Genomic DNA, 17,965 nt, shown 5'->3' with positions numbered 1-17,965 from the left:
GCTTTGTATATTGATTCATGTGGTGAAAATGTATATATGACTTGAATCTTGTGTACATAACTCGAAATACGTAGGAGTTTTATATCTTGAGGTTTAGTTGCTTCGTATTATGAAATATGCTTGTTTACGTACGCATACATGGAATTACAAGTCTTATTTACAAATGTTTTGAGGTTCAATTTATGAAATGCAATATTTCTTGTGGTTATATTGTGATGCGCATGATATATGCTTCTGTTTGATGTTGAAACGCCACTTGATGTGAAATAATGAATGCATGCGATAAATGTCGAGGCTCAGGATTGAGCTATGGTTCATGGAACTTTGTTGGCAAAATGTGTGATTTTATGATTTAAATGCCACAATATAAAATGTAACCTGTGATGTAATATTATAATATGCTATATGATGCGATGTATATTGATTGATGCATGAAATGAGATATGTGTAGATCTTTTTTAGATCAATTAAATGTTTAAGCCCGGATAGTGGCTCCTGACTTTGTGTTTGGTCGATTGAGTTGATATGTGCTAGTGTCTCAAAGTGATAACCTAAAATCTTGTGATTTGCCGATTGATTTTATATATGCTTGTGCCCGTGTTGGCAGCTATCGACCATGAGAGTGGTCAATTGTATTGATATATATAACAATAGTATTCACTGGATAAGGTAACCATTAAGAAATTGTTCTTAAGGGATTATCTGTGAGGGCGTGCATGACCAGATCAGGTAATTCGACTAGAGCGATAAGTCTATGTGAGGAAGTGCATTGTTCAAGAGCAGGTAGCCCGCGAAGGCGGTATATCCCTATGAGGAAGTGCATTGTCCAAGATCAGGCATGCCATCCATTTAGGTCGGTAACTCTTTGTGAGGTTGTACATTTTTCAGACCAGGCATCTGGTGTGGATCTTGTGCATAATACATTGTAATGATCTTGCGAGTTGATTGATGTAACGACCCCAACTCATCATCCTGAAAAGTGAATTTTTTTTTGAAACAATTACGGAAACCAAACCTAAAGATTTGGTGTCTAAGAGATTTAATAACTGCCAAACCACAAGAGATAGTGCATTGAATCAATGAAGAAAATAAACAACTTTATTACTCAATAGAATAAATGTCATAATAGCAAAAATAAATAAATAGTCTGTAACATAGAGTCACTCTGTCAATAATATCAGAACATGTCACGCAAACTCGTAGGCTCCATATAGTAAATCACTCCATCACTGAATTCCCGGTCCTGAAAAACATTTTTGAAATACAGGGTAAGAACCAGTCCTTGTACGAATTCCTCTAAAAATCCAAACATAAAGGAAAGAGCATAAACCAAATTCATGCATAAATTCAGAGGAATATAACAACAATTTCATAATCAGTTTACCATTCAAACATTTAAAACAAGTATATGTAATCACAATTTTCATACGAGACAATAAGTATGAATGCATGAACTAATGCAAAACAATAAAGATGCATGATTTAATGCACATACTTGGAGAACTTATTAAGTTATTAATCAGACTTTCTTTTATATGTATTTTCCTAATAAATGCAAACAATTTTAATTTTTACATTTTATTAAACCTGCATATACTCAAATAGGATACAACAAATCTCGAAGTTTGAGTTAGGTTCTCAGTTGTAGCCTAACACAGAATTTGTATTTTATTACTAGGTTCTACACTTGTTTCTCGACCGATACAAGGAATCAATACCATTCATTGGAATATTAGAAATCAACATCTAATGTCGGGATATCAGGAAAATCAACATCCACTGATGTCACTTTCTTAGTATATCAATAATAACAGTTGTGTCAACAACACCACACCGAGGCAAAGTGGCTGAAAAATTCCTAAAACCGTGATTGAAAGGTAAAACACATCGGGTTCAGGGGCACAATCACACACGGAGTTTTAGTATCCTCACGTTTTTCTCAAAACTATCATCTAAAATGCCCACACTGTGGAAAGGCCATCGAAGAAGAATTAATTATATTGTGTGGTCTTTTTTATCTTTTTAAATAATTTTAAGTTCTTAACACAAGAACCGTTTTGCAAATCAACATGCAAAACCCAACTCGGGCCATGACCTGTCACATTTTAACAGTTTAATTAATTTTGAAAAGCCAATAATCTCAAAACAAATTTTGCAATACATAAAAACAAATTTTAAAGCAACACATGCTCCTGACTCACATGACCTGCCGACCACATAAGCATCTTAAGTGATATATGCATCTTATGCAAAATTCTTAGTGAACATGCACACACTTGTCCAAAACATAGCCAAAAACATATCCACAATGCACATCTAATCACACAACAAGAATACACAAATAATCCAATTCATGCGCGAACTCTCAAACATGCACATAATCATATTTATACAAACATCAAAATGAATTTCAGAAATTTCAATGCGTATGACATGAGCACTTGCAACATGATAATTGAATTTATAATATTCACAATTAATATTCATCACACGTATATGTATTTTGTTTCATTCGGCATCATGACATGCAACTGTTGTGCTAAGACAAGCAACAACATGCTGCTCGCTGCATGCTGTGCTGCCAAAATGTACATCAAGGTGCTGTGAACAACACCATGTGGCTGCACATAGGGTGCAGCACTGCTGCCAAATGCAGCTGAAAATAGGCCGCATCTAGCAGGGTTATAAGCAGCCCAATAAAACAGCATAAGACAATTTTTTAATGAGGTGAGTTAATGCCGATGGTGGACAACCTACAACATAACATAGGCAGTTTTGAACAACAAAACAGATTGCTATATATATAACAACAACACGGTTTGATATGCACAACGGCCAAATATTATGATATGCAGATATGCAAAACATATTTGTTATAAATAACAGTAAAAACATTCTTCATGTATGACATAACATGATATGCATGACAACAACAGTTTGATAACCAAAATCAGCCAGACAGTTTAGTATTCATAACAGTAAAACAATTTAACAAGCAAACAACATATCAAACTCTTGATACACATAACAACAGTAAAGTAATTTAACAAGCAAACATCTTATCAACTCTTGATATACATAACAGCAGAAAATGTTTTTGATATACAAAATTAGTAAAAAGTTTACATCTACCACATAATGCTAATCTGATCAGCATAGTGGCTGGTCACAGTTTTATCTTGACAGTCACATAATATTGTCAAAACCGAGTTTCATAAAGTGAAGCTCAGCTGATGACAACCGACCAAACTAAATCAATCTAATAACAGTTCATGATATGGTTAACCAAATCTGAATTTCAAACCGGAAAATAAACTGTCATAATAGTCTAATTATGCGCATATTAAATCCGATTTTTTTTCAGTCTACAATTAAGTTTACCTAACAGCCCACTTACGAATCTCCAAAAAAGATTTTTTTTTTTTGTGAAGGTAAGCTAATGATAATTACATAGGACAGCTATAAGATAAAAATTGATTCAATAACACTTTTGATATACATGGCACCTAGACATGTTTTACATCCATCACTTGATTCTGTGCCAAACAGAACTTCATGAAATCATACTGGTGACAGTCCACAAAGTGGCGTCAAAACAACACATAAAGTGCATACAACCGATGACAGTCAAAACCTTGAACTCATATTCAGTTTTGAAATCAATATTAGGACAAGAAAAAAAAACACAATGGTCGGCCGGAGAATAATATCAGTCTGAAAAAAATAAGTGTGATAACATCCACCCGAAAATAGGCAGGCACTCCATATATATATATATATATATATATATATATATATATATATATATATATATATATATATATATATATATATATATATATATATATATATATATATATATATATATATATATATATATACACACACACAAAGCAAGAAAAACACTCGGTAATGACAAATTTTTATACAAGTCCACATGAACATGAACAAAATATCAAAAAGTCTATCTACATGCTTCCTTTATTAAATTTTTCTCATGAAACAATTTAAAATCATGAATGTCGACAAATCTGAAAATATTTTTACATGTATTCCAGATTACGCAATTAGGAAAATCGATATACATATGAAAATTTATACGAATACATTAATCTACTAAAATCGACAATACATGTGCCTAAATATATGTTGTTTTGCAACCAGATTTTCCTTTTTCCTCAAACCTATACATGAATCAAGTTTTTTACCTATTCCTTCTCGTAAAAACTTAGAGAGAAACCTGTACCTTAGATTAGAAATGAAAATAAACTGAAAAGTTGTCAGATATTGGGTGGAAAGGATAGATCAACCAACTTTCCTCTCCTTTTTTTTATTAATTAACTAACTAGGAGTCTATCTAGAGGGTGACGCCTCCTCTAGAACATCTTTCTAGGTAGAGTTCTGCTCCATGTGGAACTCTACCTTATCTAAATAAATAAATTTTTGAAATTTAATTAATTAATATTTTTTATTAATTATTTAATATTTAATTATTAAATAATTATTATTTTTAGAAAATTTCAGAAGGTATCGCCCCCCTCTAGAAGTCCTCTCAAAGCAGAATCTCTCTTAATTTAACCTTTAAATTGGTTACTCTTGGATTTCATATCTTGATTCAGATCCAAGATCCAAATTCATGTCCAAAATCTATATGGATCTCAACCTGAACCAGATCCTAGTTAATATGGGTCTTGGACTAGGTCCAAATTCATATCAACTCGGATCAAACTGATCAGATCCGATCCAGAAAATAATAAAAATAGAGGCGGATCATTTTTGAAAAACATGGTTTTTAGGCCAACCGCAACTCAATTTCAGAAAAACGAAATATTAATGTTCTCAGAATTACGAGACACATCTAATGGTATACCTGATTTTTGCCTCCGAATTTTGCTTGAATTTAACCTGAATTTCGATTGATTTTAAAGGTTAAAAACGAAAAGTTTTACAAATACTAATCGTCTCGTTTTGGTCTTGTCAGTGGGTCCTAGGCCATGCCCAGACCCAGTTGACGTCACTGTTAAAACATATGTAATAATACCATAATGCCTGATAGGGGTATTATGGTCATTTCACAAAGTACCCCATAGGGGTACTTATTTTGTTTCTCTTAATTTACTATTTTTTAATTTTCTTTTTATTTTTAAAATTGTATTTTTTGGATACCGAAAAGGGGCCCCACAATGGAGTCGTTGGGGCCCCCAACGGTCACATATGTGACCGTTGGGGGCTCCCAACGACTCTATTGGGAGCCCCTTTGGTCTCCTTTTCTTATAAATAGGGGGAACCCCCCATGTATGTCGTATTGCTCTTGAGAGCTCCTCTTCAATAATAGTGATATTATTTTTCATGTGTGTAGCCTTTTTATAAGGCCTTTCGTATATCCCTTAGTGGATTTTCTCTCTTATGCTTGTTGCATTTGTCCGTGTGGGACATAGTGAATGCTTTAGCATTCTTGGATTCTTCCGCATATTTCATTACATGGTATCAGAGCCATACGATCTTCTAAGCAATGGAAGTCAAGATCGATCTATCATTCAAGCTCAATGGGAAAAATTACATGATGTGGGCATCCGCAATGGAGAATAATCTCAAAGGGAAGAAGCTTTGGGGTTATGTAATGGGGACCATTCCGGAACCCCAACTTAAGCTCACAAAGATGGAAGAAGATCAAGAGAAAGCACTTGAAGGCGATGCTCGTCTCAAGGATATTGAAGACTATCATCATCAAATGGAAGATTGGGAGAGTAACCATGCAAAAATCCTAGCATGGTTTATGAATAATGTTGAACTTAAGGTATGTGCAAATATTGCTAAATTCCGCCGGGCAAATGAAGCTTGGTTTTTTATGAAGGGTATGTTTACCCAAAAGGATCTTGCAAGAGCTTATTTTTTGCAAGAAAAAGTGAGAACCACAAAACAAGGTGACATGAGCATACAAGACTATTATAGTGCTCTAAATCCTTTGTGGGATGAATTGGCTCTTTTAGAGCCTAAATGGGTATCTATGGAGGATGTGGTACTAAGACAAAAACAAATGGAACAAGATAGATTGTTTCAATTTTTATTTGGGCTTCGTCCCGAATTTGAACAAGTTAGATCCTCACTCCTCCATAGATCCACATTTCCTCCCTTAGAAGAGGCTATTGCCGAGATTACTCAAGAAGAGACTAGACATAATATGGGTAAAAGCATTGATGAAGTTCTTGCCGTATCTAAACCCGGCAATCATGTCAAAACATACAAACCACCTCATTTTGGTAAGCAAGGGAGTGGTGGGAGAAAAATGATTATATGTCATCATTGTTATGAGCCGGGACATATTAAACCTGTTTGCCCAAAGCTAAATGAAGCATTCAAGCCAAAGGTGGCTTCCGTTGAAGAATCATCCACCAAAGAAGATGACGGCAAGAACGGGGATCTCAAAGATACTCTTGGACAAATTTCCTTGGCTCTCCAATAAATTCTAAAGGCTACTTCTTCCACCTCCGGTGCCGCAATTGCCTCATCATCACCTCCCGGTACGTACTCTTGGATTTTAGATTCCGGAGCTTCTTTTCACATGACTCCTCATGAAAATGCATTAACCAATGTGCACACCAATTCAAAAATGTCTTGTGTCTCTACGGCCGATGGAACCTTTCTCAAAATAAATGGTGTTGGAACTCTTGATTCTAAAAATGTTCAAAATTTCCTTGTTCCAAAAGTTAGAATAGTTCCAAAATTAAATCTTAACCTCTTTTCCGTTTCTCAAATAGCCGACCATGGATGTGAAATATCTTTCTCATCCCAAGGGTGCTTTGTGCAGGATCTCCGGTCCGGGAAGCGGATTGGGCAAGGCCATAGGAAGGGAGACCTTTATTTTATGGAAAATTTAATGCTTCCAAATACCTCATTTTGTACTTATGTCCAAGACAAAAATATTGAAACTTGGCATAAAAGGCTTGGACATCCAAGTTACTCTAAAATGTATCTTTTTTCTTTTGGACACAAGTTTTGTAAAGAAAAAGATATCAATTGCAAAGATTGCATTTTTGGCAAAATGAAGTCTACTCTTTTTCCTATTAGATCCTTTGTGACAACAAGACCTTTTGAATTGGTGCATTCCGATGTTTGGGGGCCATCTCCGGTTCTATCTAAAGGTGGTTATTCATATTATGTTACTTTTATTGATGATTATACTAGATATGTATGAATTTATTTTCTTAACTTTAAATCGGAAGTTTTTAACTTCTTTAAAGAATTCCATGCAAAAATTCAAAATCAATTTCAAAGTCAAATATCCATTCTTAGATCTGATTCGGGTGGTGAGTACTTATCAAATGATTTTCAATCATATCTAAAACAACATGGCATTTGTCATCAAAAATCTTGCCCAAGAACTCCTCAACAAAACGGTCTAGCGGAAAGAAAACATAGGCATATTTTGGAAACCACTAGATCCTTACTCATTTCTAAAAATATTCCTAAAAATTTTTGGGCCGAAGCCGTGTTAACCTCCACCTATTTAATCAATAGGATGCCATCTTCAAAATTGAATAATATCTCTCCTTATGAAAAACTTTTTAATATGACACCCGACTACAATCGTCTTCGGATTTTTGGGTGTAAATGCTTTGTTCTTTTACATAAAAGAGATAAATTGTCACCTAAAGCAATAGAATGTGTATTTTTAGGATATGGTGAAAATAAAAAAGGCTATAGATGCTTTGATCATAAAAACAATAAGTTATTTGTCTCCAAAGATGTAACCTTTTTAGAAGATGAAAATGGATTTGACATATTGGAAAAATCAAATGAAATTGATTATATGTTTATCAATGATCTTTTAGAAGATTCAAATGATGACTCTTTGAGTCATCCGAAAATTTTAGAAAATACTCATGATTCTCATGATAATGATGTATCACCAACTAATGGTGACAATCTCCAAGTATACACTCGGCGTGAGGAAGCCCAACCTATTAGTGCTTTAGAAAAATTCTTGCGGCTTAATGAACCCCTAGAAGAAACCTCCCTTAGGCGTTCTTCTAGAGAATCAATTCCACCTAATAGGTTTGTCTCATATGAAACTCTTTCACCTAAATATAGAGCTTGTCTAATAGCCTTGCATTCTTACTATGAACCCTCCCATTATAATCAAGCAAAAAGTATACCTCATTGGGTTGAAGCAATGAAAGTTGAACTAGATGCTTTAAATAAAGCTAAAACTTGGGAAATAGTTCACCTTCCTCCAAATAAGAAAGCTATAGGATGTCGATGGGTCTACAAAGTCAAAACAAAAAGTGATGGTTCCCTAGAGCGTTATAAAGCTAGATTAGTTGCTAAGGGATACTCACAAGAATATGGCATCGATTATGAGGAGACTTTTGCTCCCGTGGCTCGCATGACAAGCGTTAGAACTTTAATTGCGGTAGCATCATCTAAGAAATGGCCTATATTCCAATTAGATGTTAAAAATGCCTTTCTTAATGGTCAGTTGAATGAAGAAGTATATATGGACCCTCCGCCGGGAATCAGTGTTAACCAGGGTCAAACCCTTCGGTTATTAAAAGCCTTATATGGTCTTAAACAAGCCCCTAAGGCTTGGTATGATAGATTTAGTGCTATCATGTTACAATTGAGATTTCGCTCATGTTATACTGACACTGCTCTTTTTGTTAAACATGCAGGTAATAGTATCATCATCCTTCTGCTTTATGTTGATGATATGATCATCACTGGCAATGATGAAAGTGGTATTCTTAAAGTTAAAAATATGTTAAAACATAATTTTGATATGTCTGATCTGGGTTTTCTCAGGTACTTTCTTGGTATAGAAGTTGCATACTCTCCTCGAGGGTATATATTGTCACAAATGAAGCTTGCTGCAGACATATGTTCCAAATCTGGGATTTCAGATGATAAAAAGGTGGAGACTCCCGAGGTTATCAATGCTAAACTACGACTGGAGGATGGAGTTCTGCTGGATGATCCTACGCCCTACAGGCAACTCATAGGCTCCCTCACCTATCTGACTATCACCAGGCCCGATATTGCTCATGTTGTGCACTCTGCAAGCCAATTTCAGCATGCTCCTACATCTGTGCATATGGGTGCTGTGCTCCGGATCATTCGATATATTAAAAATACTTTGACTAAAGGGCTATTCCTATCCTCAATCTCTTCCTTAGATTTACTAGCTTATACTGATGCTGACTGGGGAGGAAACCCAAATGATCGAATCTCAACTACTGGCTTTTGTGTGTTTATAGGAGATTCGCTAATTGCTTGGAGGTGCAAGAAACAGCAGAAAGTCTCATTGTTTTCTACTGAAGCAGAATACAGGGTTATGGCAACCACTACAATGGAGCTTGTGTGGCTTCGAAGTCTTCTTCAAGATATGGGAGTCGAAATTACCGGTGCTTCGAAGCTTTGTTGCGACAACAAAAGTGCCATCTATATTGCCAGCAACCACACCTTTCATGAAAGGACTAAACATATTGAGATGGACTGTCATTATGTACGTGATGAATATCTTCGTGGGACAGTTACACTGCCATATGTCACTTCAGAATATCAACTTGCAGATTTCTTTACCAAAGCCCTGCCTGCTCCTCGCTTCTTGTTCCTTCTTGGCAAACTTTCGGTCATTCCCCCGTAAAGTTTGAGGGGGGGTGTTAAAACATATGTAATAATACCATAATACCCGATAGGGGTATTATGGTAATTTCACAAAGTACCCCATAGGGGTACTTATTTTGTTTCTCTTAATTTACTATTTTTTATTTTTCTTTTTATTTTTAAAATTGTATTTTTTGGATACCGAAAAGGGGCCCCACAATGGAGTCGTTGGGGCCCCCAACGGTCACATATGTGACCGTTGGGGGCTCCCAACGACTCTATTGGGAGCCCCTTTGGTCTCCTTTTCTTATAAATAGGGGGAACCCCCCATGTATGTCGTATTGCTCTTGAGAGCTCCTCTTCAATAATAGTGATATTATTTTTCATGTGTGTAGCCTTTTTATAAGGCCTTTCGTATATCCCTTAGTGGATTTTCTCTCTTATGCTTGTTGCATTTGTCCGTGTGGGACATAGTGAATGCTTTAGCATTCTTGGATTCTTCCGCATATTTCATTACAGTCACCTACTTAAAAAGATATTTTCCATGATATTTATCGTATTCATAAAGTACATAGCCAAAATTTCAGAATTTTCGAATTTAAAAACTATGGAAAACACACGATATTACAGTTGAGATCGCCAATGATGAATCTATAGATTTGGCTTTTCTGTTGTAGCATGATTATACAATGAACTCTATAAAGGGTCCTAAAAAAGCATCACTTAGATTCCTATGTATTGGTTATGTGAAGTGCAGATGCTAGGAATATGTTAGATGACGGGCTGATTCAACATCTATCAAAGAAATTTTGTCAACTTTATGCAATCATCAAGAACTCTTGCCTCAGACTGGATTAAGTTGCACTCATTGGCTTAAGATTCATCGAGTACTAAGATACCCCGGACGGACATCAGCCAGTCTTGGCTTTTCTATTAGTCTCCATGTATTTGTGGGCAGCTTGGCATTTGTGTCTTGACACTCCCTTTTGCCCTTGAAAATTACTGACGTGTCTGTAACTCGTGGTACCAGGTTGCCATGAAAGCTGCAGTACTATGAGGGGTCTTTAATGAAACTGGTGTGTGCAGTTGACAAGTTTGTCGTTTGGCTTATTGAGTCGTTTACATGTGTATAAAGCATAAAAGGCTCCAATTTGGCATATTAGATTTCTCTTCATTTTGTGTTATTTGTATAAAGAAAAGAAAAGCACATGGAACTGTGAAAGGGAGCCTGCTTTTGTTGTAATATGTGTGTCTATCAGTTTGGGATGTGAAATAACATGAATAAAATTCATATTGGGCTTTCCTTATGTTTCTTTTTGTACCCGATTGCCAATGTCTTCACTATTTTGTATGGATGGTCTTTTGAAAGGAAATGAATTTCATTGTGTCTAGATTTACCAGTTCAAGCAGGATCTGACCCTTGTTCAGCGGAAAGATGAGCCTTAAAAAACAAAAGTTTTCTTTGATGCTTTTACCGAAGTCTCTACCAGAGAATAGATTCCTATTTAATTGCTTCAGCAGAGGTTTGGTCTGAATATATATTGACTGGCATAAGTTAGGCCCGAAAGCTGTGTTTGGTGACGAGCTTCTCGCTGTTTGGTTTGGACTAAAGTTTGCCACTCCAACATCATTTTCTGGCCTGAAACTGGGAAATCCAGCAAGCATCTAATAGGTTCGTTGATTGCCATAAAAATGGTGAGTTGCAGGTTTACTGCCAATATGTTGTCTTGATAGTCATTTATAGGTTCACGCTTCTTGTATGATTGCATTGCTTCAGCCGTACAGGTTCATTGTGAGTTATTATTATTATTATTATTATTTTTGGGTTAAAGTTGTTAATTGCGAGTTAGAGATCATACTCGTAGTCTCCAAAGATTATGGTTTTATTAGTCATCATCTTTTGTGCCCCTTGTAGAACCATAATAATCATTACAACCACTATCTTGGTTTGTTTATCCTGTGGGGGATAATCTAATGTGGCTAGAAGTGCGATGACTAGATACACTTAGATCATACTGAATGGGATCGATGGGATTGATAATCTTTTTTCATAAAATTGGGTGGTGTCCTTGGAGTGCAATTCCCTAGGCCCTTATTTGAGTAGCTCCCCTTTTTTGTTTTCCCCTAAATCATTGAGAAACAACCCTGTTTTTTTGTATTGTCATTGTAACAGTTGTTGATAAGGTTTTCATCCATTTAAAAGATTAAATAGTCGTCAATGAGGTAGGCATACTTTCCAAATATGTATTTTGATTCTTGGTCCTGTTAATTTCCATCTTATTTTGAAACTCCTTTCCCCTTCTCTTTCTCTGGCCATGGCTTTAGAAGGCGAGGCTTATGCAAATACCTCATAGGTTTTATCTGTCTCATAAGCTTAAGCCTCTTTGTTAGATAAAAAGGCCTACGCCTCCTACTTAAGCCTTCATGTAAAGATTTAAACCTCGCAAAAATGATTTTTTCATCGAAGTCATGGTATCGTATAGTTTTAAAATTTTCTTTTCCCTTAAACAAAAGTAAAACAAAATCTCATTTTAAGCCCAAATTTTAGAGTTTACTCCAAATTGAAAATACAGATTTAACTCTCTACCAGTGCATAACTCTTGAAGTCATTGATAACTCCAATACTAAAAGAAAATAGTCTACACAGCCACAATATGCTAACTAGAGTGAAGAAGCATATAGCAAGTCAATTTATTGTGTTAAAATCATGATAATTTCAAAATCTTAGTGATACTTTTTATTATATATATATATGTATATATATCTGAAGAAACCACACCCACTTAGAAGATCTGGTTGCATTGGTTCAGCTTGCCATACCTACAGTCGTCGTGTTGGCAAACTCCGAGACTAGGACCCCGCCGTCCCAGGGCCTATCATGGGAATCAATCCTTGACCACTCATCTAGCGGCCAATGCCCCACCCCACTCGGGGCCAATCTTAGTAATAATTGTAACAATAATTTCATATTGAACAGGCTGATATGCATTATTGGTCCTCTAGGCAAAGGACAGAGGTGCAAAGCCCGAACATCAAAGACGCGATTAGGTGCTCAAGGCTCACCTCAAACACCTATCAAACCAATCACCGTTACCATGCGTTGGATGTGGGCCCCATGCTGTGCTGGGATCCCACAACAAACACTCTCATGGCATTGGTTAGGTAGCTGCTCAGGGCCATCGTCTTGACTCTTGAGCGCCTGATCCAGTTTTCAATTATAAGACCTGATACCAGAACCCCAGTATGAGGTATATGGATCTGGATCAGGCTCAGTCACACAAGATCCAAATCAAGATTCAAATACAAAATCTTGGACAAAAAAAACTATTTCTTGAATTTATACTGAATGCTGTCAATATGAATCTCGTAACCTTTTCTGATTTATTTGATATTCACCAACTAAAGGAAGGTGTTTTCTTGATATTCCTTATCACCATTAGCTATTGGACCAGCTATTGTTTCTTCGATCTATTGTAACAAAAAATCAACTCGTTTCATTCAGTCACTAAAATTTATTGAATAAATAGCTGTAACCTTTACCCAAATGATAGACACTTGTTTATATCATGGATCAATGGATCATAAGCATGGATTAAGAATACTAGTGCAATACAATTTTATTTACACTTTTATCATTACAAGACGGTGACAAAAAAAGTCGCCGCTATTGACTTAGCAATGATAGAGATGTTTGTGGGTAGTATCACTACAAACCCTCACAAGACATTACTCATCCACTGGGATAACCCAGGAGTTTAAAGAGCTTGTTGCATACGCTAAATTCAACTGTGATTCCTACAAAAGTGAGTTAGGTTTTTGCTTTGTTTAGTTTGTCTTTTGCTTTTTGTTCAGGGTCAGTTTGCTCGAGGACTAGCGAACGATAAGCATGGAAAAATTTAATCATGCATATATTTTGCATTTTATTCATACTATTCTATACATGATCTAGTGAAAAATTACATTAAACATTCATTCTTATCGGTGTTTTTGAGAAACTGCTTTAAATTAAAAATAAAGAAAAAAATCGCATATTTCAAGCTCTTCCCTGCATTTTTCAGGGTTTTAATTAGTTTAGGAGTTTTAAATGGTATTTTTCTTTATTTAAAAGTGTCTTTTTCTAAAATATATTTTTCTAAAAGAGTGCTTATTTGAAATTTCAAAATTAATTGACTTTTTAGAAAAATCGTGTGGCACCCTAATTTTAGAATATAAAATAGTCTTTTTAAGGAGAGAAGCACGTTTTTGCCTCTTGAGAAAATGTAGGCATTTTCTCCCTCTTCTCTTCTCTTCTCTTCTCTTCTCTTCCTCCTTTTCGTTCCCAATCGGTTCTCTCTCGGTCTCTTCCTTTCTTCCCTATTTTCGTCTCCCTTCTAACCTTTCTCTGGCATCGGTTCTTCTTACCCCCTTTTGATGGAGGCACGTGCAGCTCAAAAGTAAGATCACTTTCTTTTTCTCAACTCCTCCGTCGAAAATGAATCGTGATGTACGTTTCTTCTCCCTCGTTTCTTCATAGCTTTTAGTTAGATTAGTGTTTCATTGCATAAATCATAGTATATTCATTGCATATTAGTTACATTTAGATAGTTGTAGAGTAGCTTCTTTTTATGATCTTCATGATTTTTAACTAGTTTAGATTCAAATTTAATATAGATTTAATTTACATTAGGTTTTTGGTTATCCAGTGTTTATTAGATCAGTTAATTAGTTTTTTTTATTAGCCGATTCGGGGTTTTTACGATTTTTCTGAATCTTTTTAATGTGTGTCAAGTAGATCTTATTTTTCTTTGCTTAAATTCAGTCTTAGGTTAGTTTATTTATGGTTCCACACATGCATTTGATCCTTCATTAATGTTAAATTAGTTTTTAGTTAGTTATTTGTTAGATTATAAAAAAATCAATAGACAATAGATTAGTGTTTTCATTCTTTTTCATTTATTTTAATTGAGTTGCATAAATTAGATTTAGTTTCTGTCATCCTCTATCAGTTAGATGATTATTTTGTTTAATTCTAAAAGTTTTTAATTTATTAATTAGATTAGATTAAAAAATTTTTTAGCCGATTTTTCTTTTCTTCAAGTATCGAGTTTTATTTAATAAGTGTAGTTGATATTAATGATTAAGCTGTAGATTATTTTTAATTTTTAATTTTTAATTTATTAGTCAGCTTTAGTTTTGTTTAATTCATGTTAATTTTAATTAGTTGTTAATTTGAGCATTTACTTAAATTAGATTTAGTTGAATTAGCATTAGTCGATTTTTAATTATTTTTTTGTTTTGTGCATCGATATTGATTAATTAGTTTAGATAATTTACTTTAATTATTTACTAAGTCCAAAATTAAATTAGTTAGTGCAGATTTCTTTTGCTACGTTAGTTCAGCCAGATAGATTAATTTCAATCTTGACTTTTAATTTTGTTTAGATTAGTGAATTAAAAAGACATTCACTGGTTCTTGTTCTATATATTCTTTTTAATTTATTATAGTTTAGATAATCATTATGTTCATAGTCAATTTAAAGTGATGTACAATATCTTTGTTATTTGTTTGTTAGTGAGCATATCAAGTAAATTCTAATTCTTGTGAGTCGGTTATAGTTTTCTTGTCTTCCAGTTAGTTCATTATTTTCATGTTAGTAAGTTAGCAAATTATTATTTCAATGATTCTTGTTATTTTAGTTAGTATTCTTTTGAATAACATAGACCATATAGTTTAGCTAGTTTTGTTTTAAATTTTGTTAATGAATTAGTTAGATACCATGCACCAAGTTGTTAGTTATTTATTTTATGTGCTTAGTCAATGTGTTAGTTTTAATTCAAATCTTGATTTTTGGGTAGTGTATTTTCCTGATTTCTTAGTTAGATTAATATTAGTTGTTAGAAATTAGTTTCTTGATTGTTATTTAGTTAGTTTTGCCATTTTGTCATTTAGTGTTTTAGTTTGTTATATGTTAGTTCATAATTGTTACATGTAGTTAGTTTGTTATTAGTAGTTAGATTCTTGTTTTTGTGATTTTTCTTTGAATTAACATTGAATTTTTGTCTAGTTCATTTGTGTTTTGTAGGAAAGCGGTTGAACGTGCGGTGAGCCCTTAAAAGTATCTCTGAAGAACTCTCTGAGGTCTTTAAAAAGTCCTTTCAAGCCCTTCAGAGAGCCCCTCAAGGGAGCCCTTCATAAATAGGAAAGAAAGAGCATAAATCAAAGACAACTAAGGGACTAGAAGCTCAAGCAACTAAAGACTTTTTTCTTTTTTTTTTAGATTAAGAATGTTTGTTTTATTAATTTAAATTTGTAAAAGGCCTGTAACTAATTATTATTTGTTTAAGCCCTCTGCAAAAGGCCGTACTCTCCTTTGATTAGTTAATTAATTATTTTTATTTTCAAGGCAATAAAGAGTAGATTTCTGTGGAATACAAGTTTTCTCCCGTTCTTTGAGTTCGACTCGAATCTCACTCTAGTGTGAGCTATTTTTTAGTATTTGGTGTCTGGCTTGCATAAACCATTTTTTTATCAAAAAATTCTTTTAAAAATCTATTTCATAAAACTTACACCAGTTCACATCTAGAAAAACATGTTCAACTGAGCATGCATAATAATTCTTTGAAGTTCAAGTGTACCTATGCTATGTATCTTCCACCACATTGCTGCATACATAAATGTTCACAACTTAACAATTACAAGTGACAACATAAGTATAAAATTATAAATAAATAACAATTTAACTATTTCATATTTATGAACTAGCTGCCTAGCAAAACAAATTTTCACTATTACAACAACAAATTTTCACAATTACCTGATTTATGTTCTTCTTTGGTGATAATGGCCATCTTAGTACCGAAATTTTCACTTGCATCCTCAAAGAGCTCAAGCAAAGGACATTAATTATTTGTAAAAAAGAATTCATTTTAGATATAAGCCTATAGCATCGAAATTGAATACTAGGCATTGGAAACATAATATGATAACCAATGGCAACTACAAAGAAAAACAAATATGTGCATATGCCCTTATTCTAGCATGCATATTTGACTCTAATCATTCAATAGATTTTGTTAAACTATGCATTATCTCAGGTCTCTTTAACACAAAAAAATAAAGAAATGAATTAATACTAAACATTTAAATATATTATTTAAAAAATATAATCAAATGTTTCAAAACTTATAAATACAATACTTTTCACAAGTGCGAATTATATTAGTACTTTGGATTCAAATAGTAGGCAACCGCGCGTAGAGGGTGATAGAGTTGATGTTCTCATTGATTATCAATAATCTTTTAATATGTTTTATACTTTCTTTTATCACTATCATGAGTTTCTTTAATGGTTTCTTTGGCTTCATCCATAGCTTCATAAAGATATCCCATTATAGGATTATCTTATCTATCAACAAATCTTAGAACCTGTAATAACTTGTAAATGTTTGATATTATAAATAAATAAAAAGATTGCTATATTATTGAGATAGAAATATGTTTCTATCTTTTAAATGTCAATTATGGGTATTTTACATGCTTAATTACTCTTTTCTAATCAATAAGGGTAAACCAATCATTTCAAGAATTATTTCAAATAAATTATTGTTAAATATTTAAATTATCATAAAAAATAATGATTTTAGTGAGTTACAAACTTATTTAAGTGTTTTTTGAGGTGTTTTGAACTTAACTAGATACATTTTTATGGTTTTCAGAAAAAAATTTTAAAAAGAGTATTTTGGTCATAAAATAATTTATGAGAAATATTTTAATCAATAATTTATGATTTTATAAAGTACCAAAACCATGAATTATTTAGAATTAGTATAGCTATTTTGGTGTTAATAAGATAAGAAAATGAATTTTTAGAAAAAAATTATGGATTTTGGTATGGACACGAAGTCTATATGAGTTAGATCCAAATGAATCGATCCAAATATAGAGTTTAAGGTTTTAAATAGTAAATAAAATTTTATTTAATTATAAGATTTAGCTTTAGACAATATTTTGGATAAATAGATCTTTAAAAAAAAAAAATTGATAAGATATATTTTAGTATAGTTTTGGGGGGTTTGGATCATTTGGATCCAAATGAGACCCATTTGGTTTCACACAAAATAGGATATGGGAGGGGCCACTAGGGCACATCCCTCTACTTCCCTCTTCTTTCCCATTTTCTCACTTCACATTTGCCCAACTGACCCACTCTCCCATCCTCTTTCCCCAAAGGGGCGACACCCACGTCGGGAGCCACATGGCCACCAGTCGCCGCCCACCTCTTTTTCACAGGAGTGCCACCTGAATCCCACCCAACCGACACCTCTCTCTCATTCTTTATCGATGAAGACCATCTTCCTCCATTCAGAGTAAAGTTGATCCTCA

Source organism: Nuphar pumila, chromosome 2 (assembly GCF_984573655.1).
Source record: "Nuphar pumila chromosome 2, dmNupPumi1.hap1.1, whole genome shotgun sequence".
Classification (NCBI taxonomy): domain Eukaryota; kingdom Viridiplantae; phylum Streptophyta; class Magnoliopsida; order Nymphaeales; family Nymphaeaceae; genus Nuphar; species Nuphar pumila.
The sequence above is the reverse complement of the archived record's forward strand: the minus strand, read 5'-3'. Positions refer to the sequence as shown.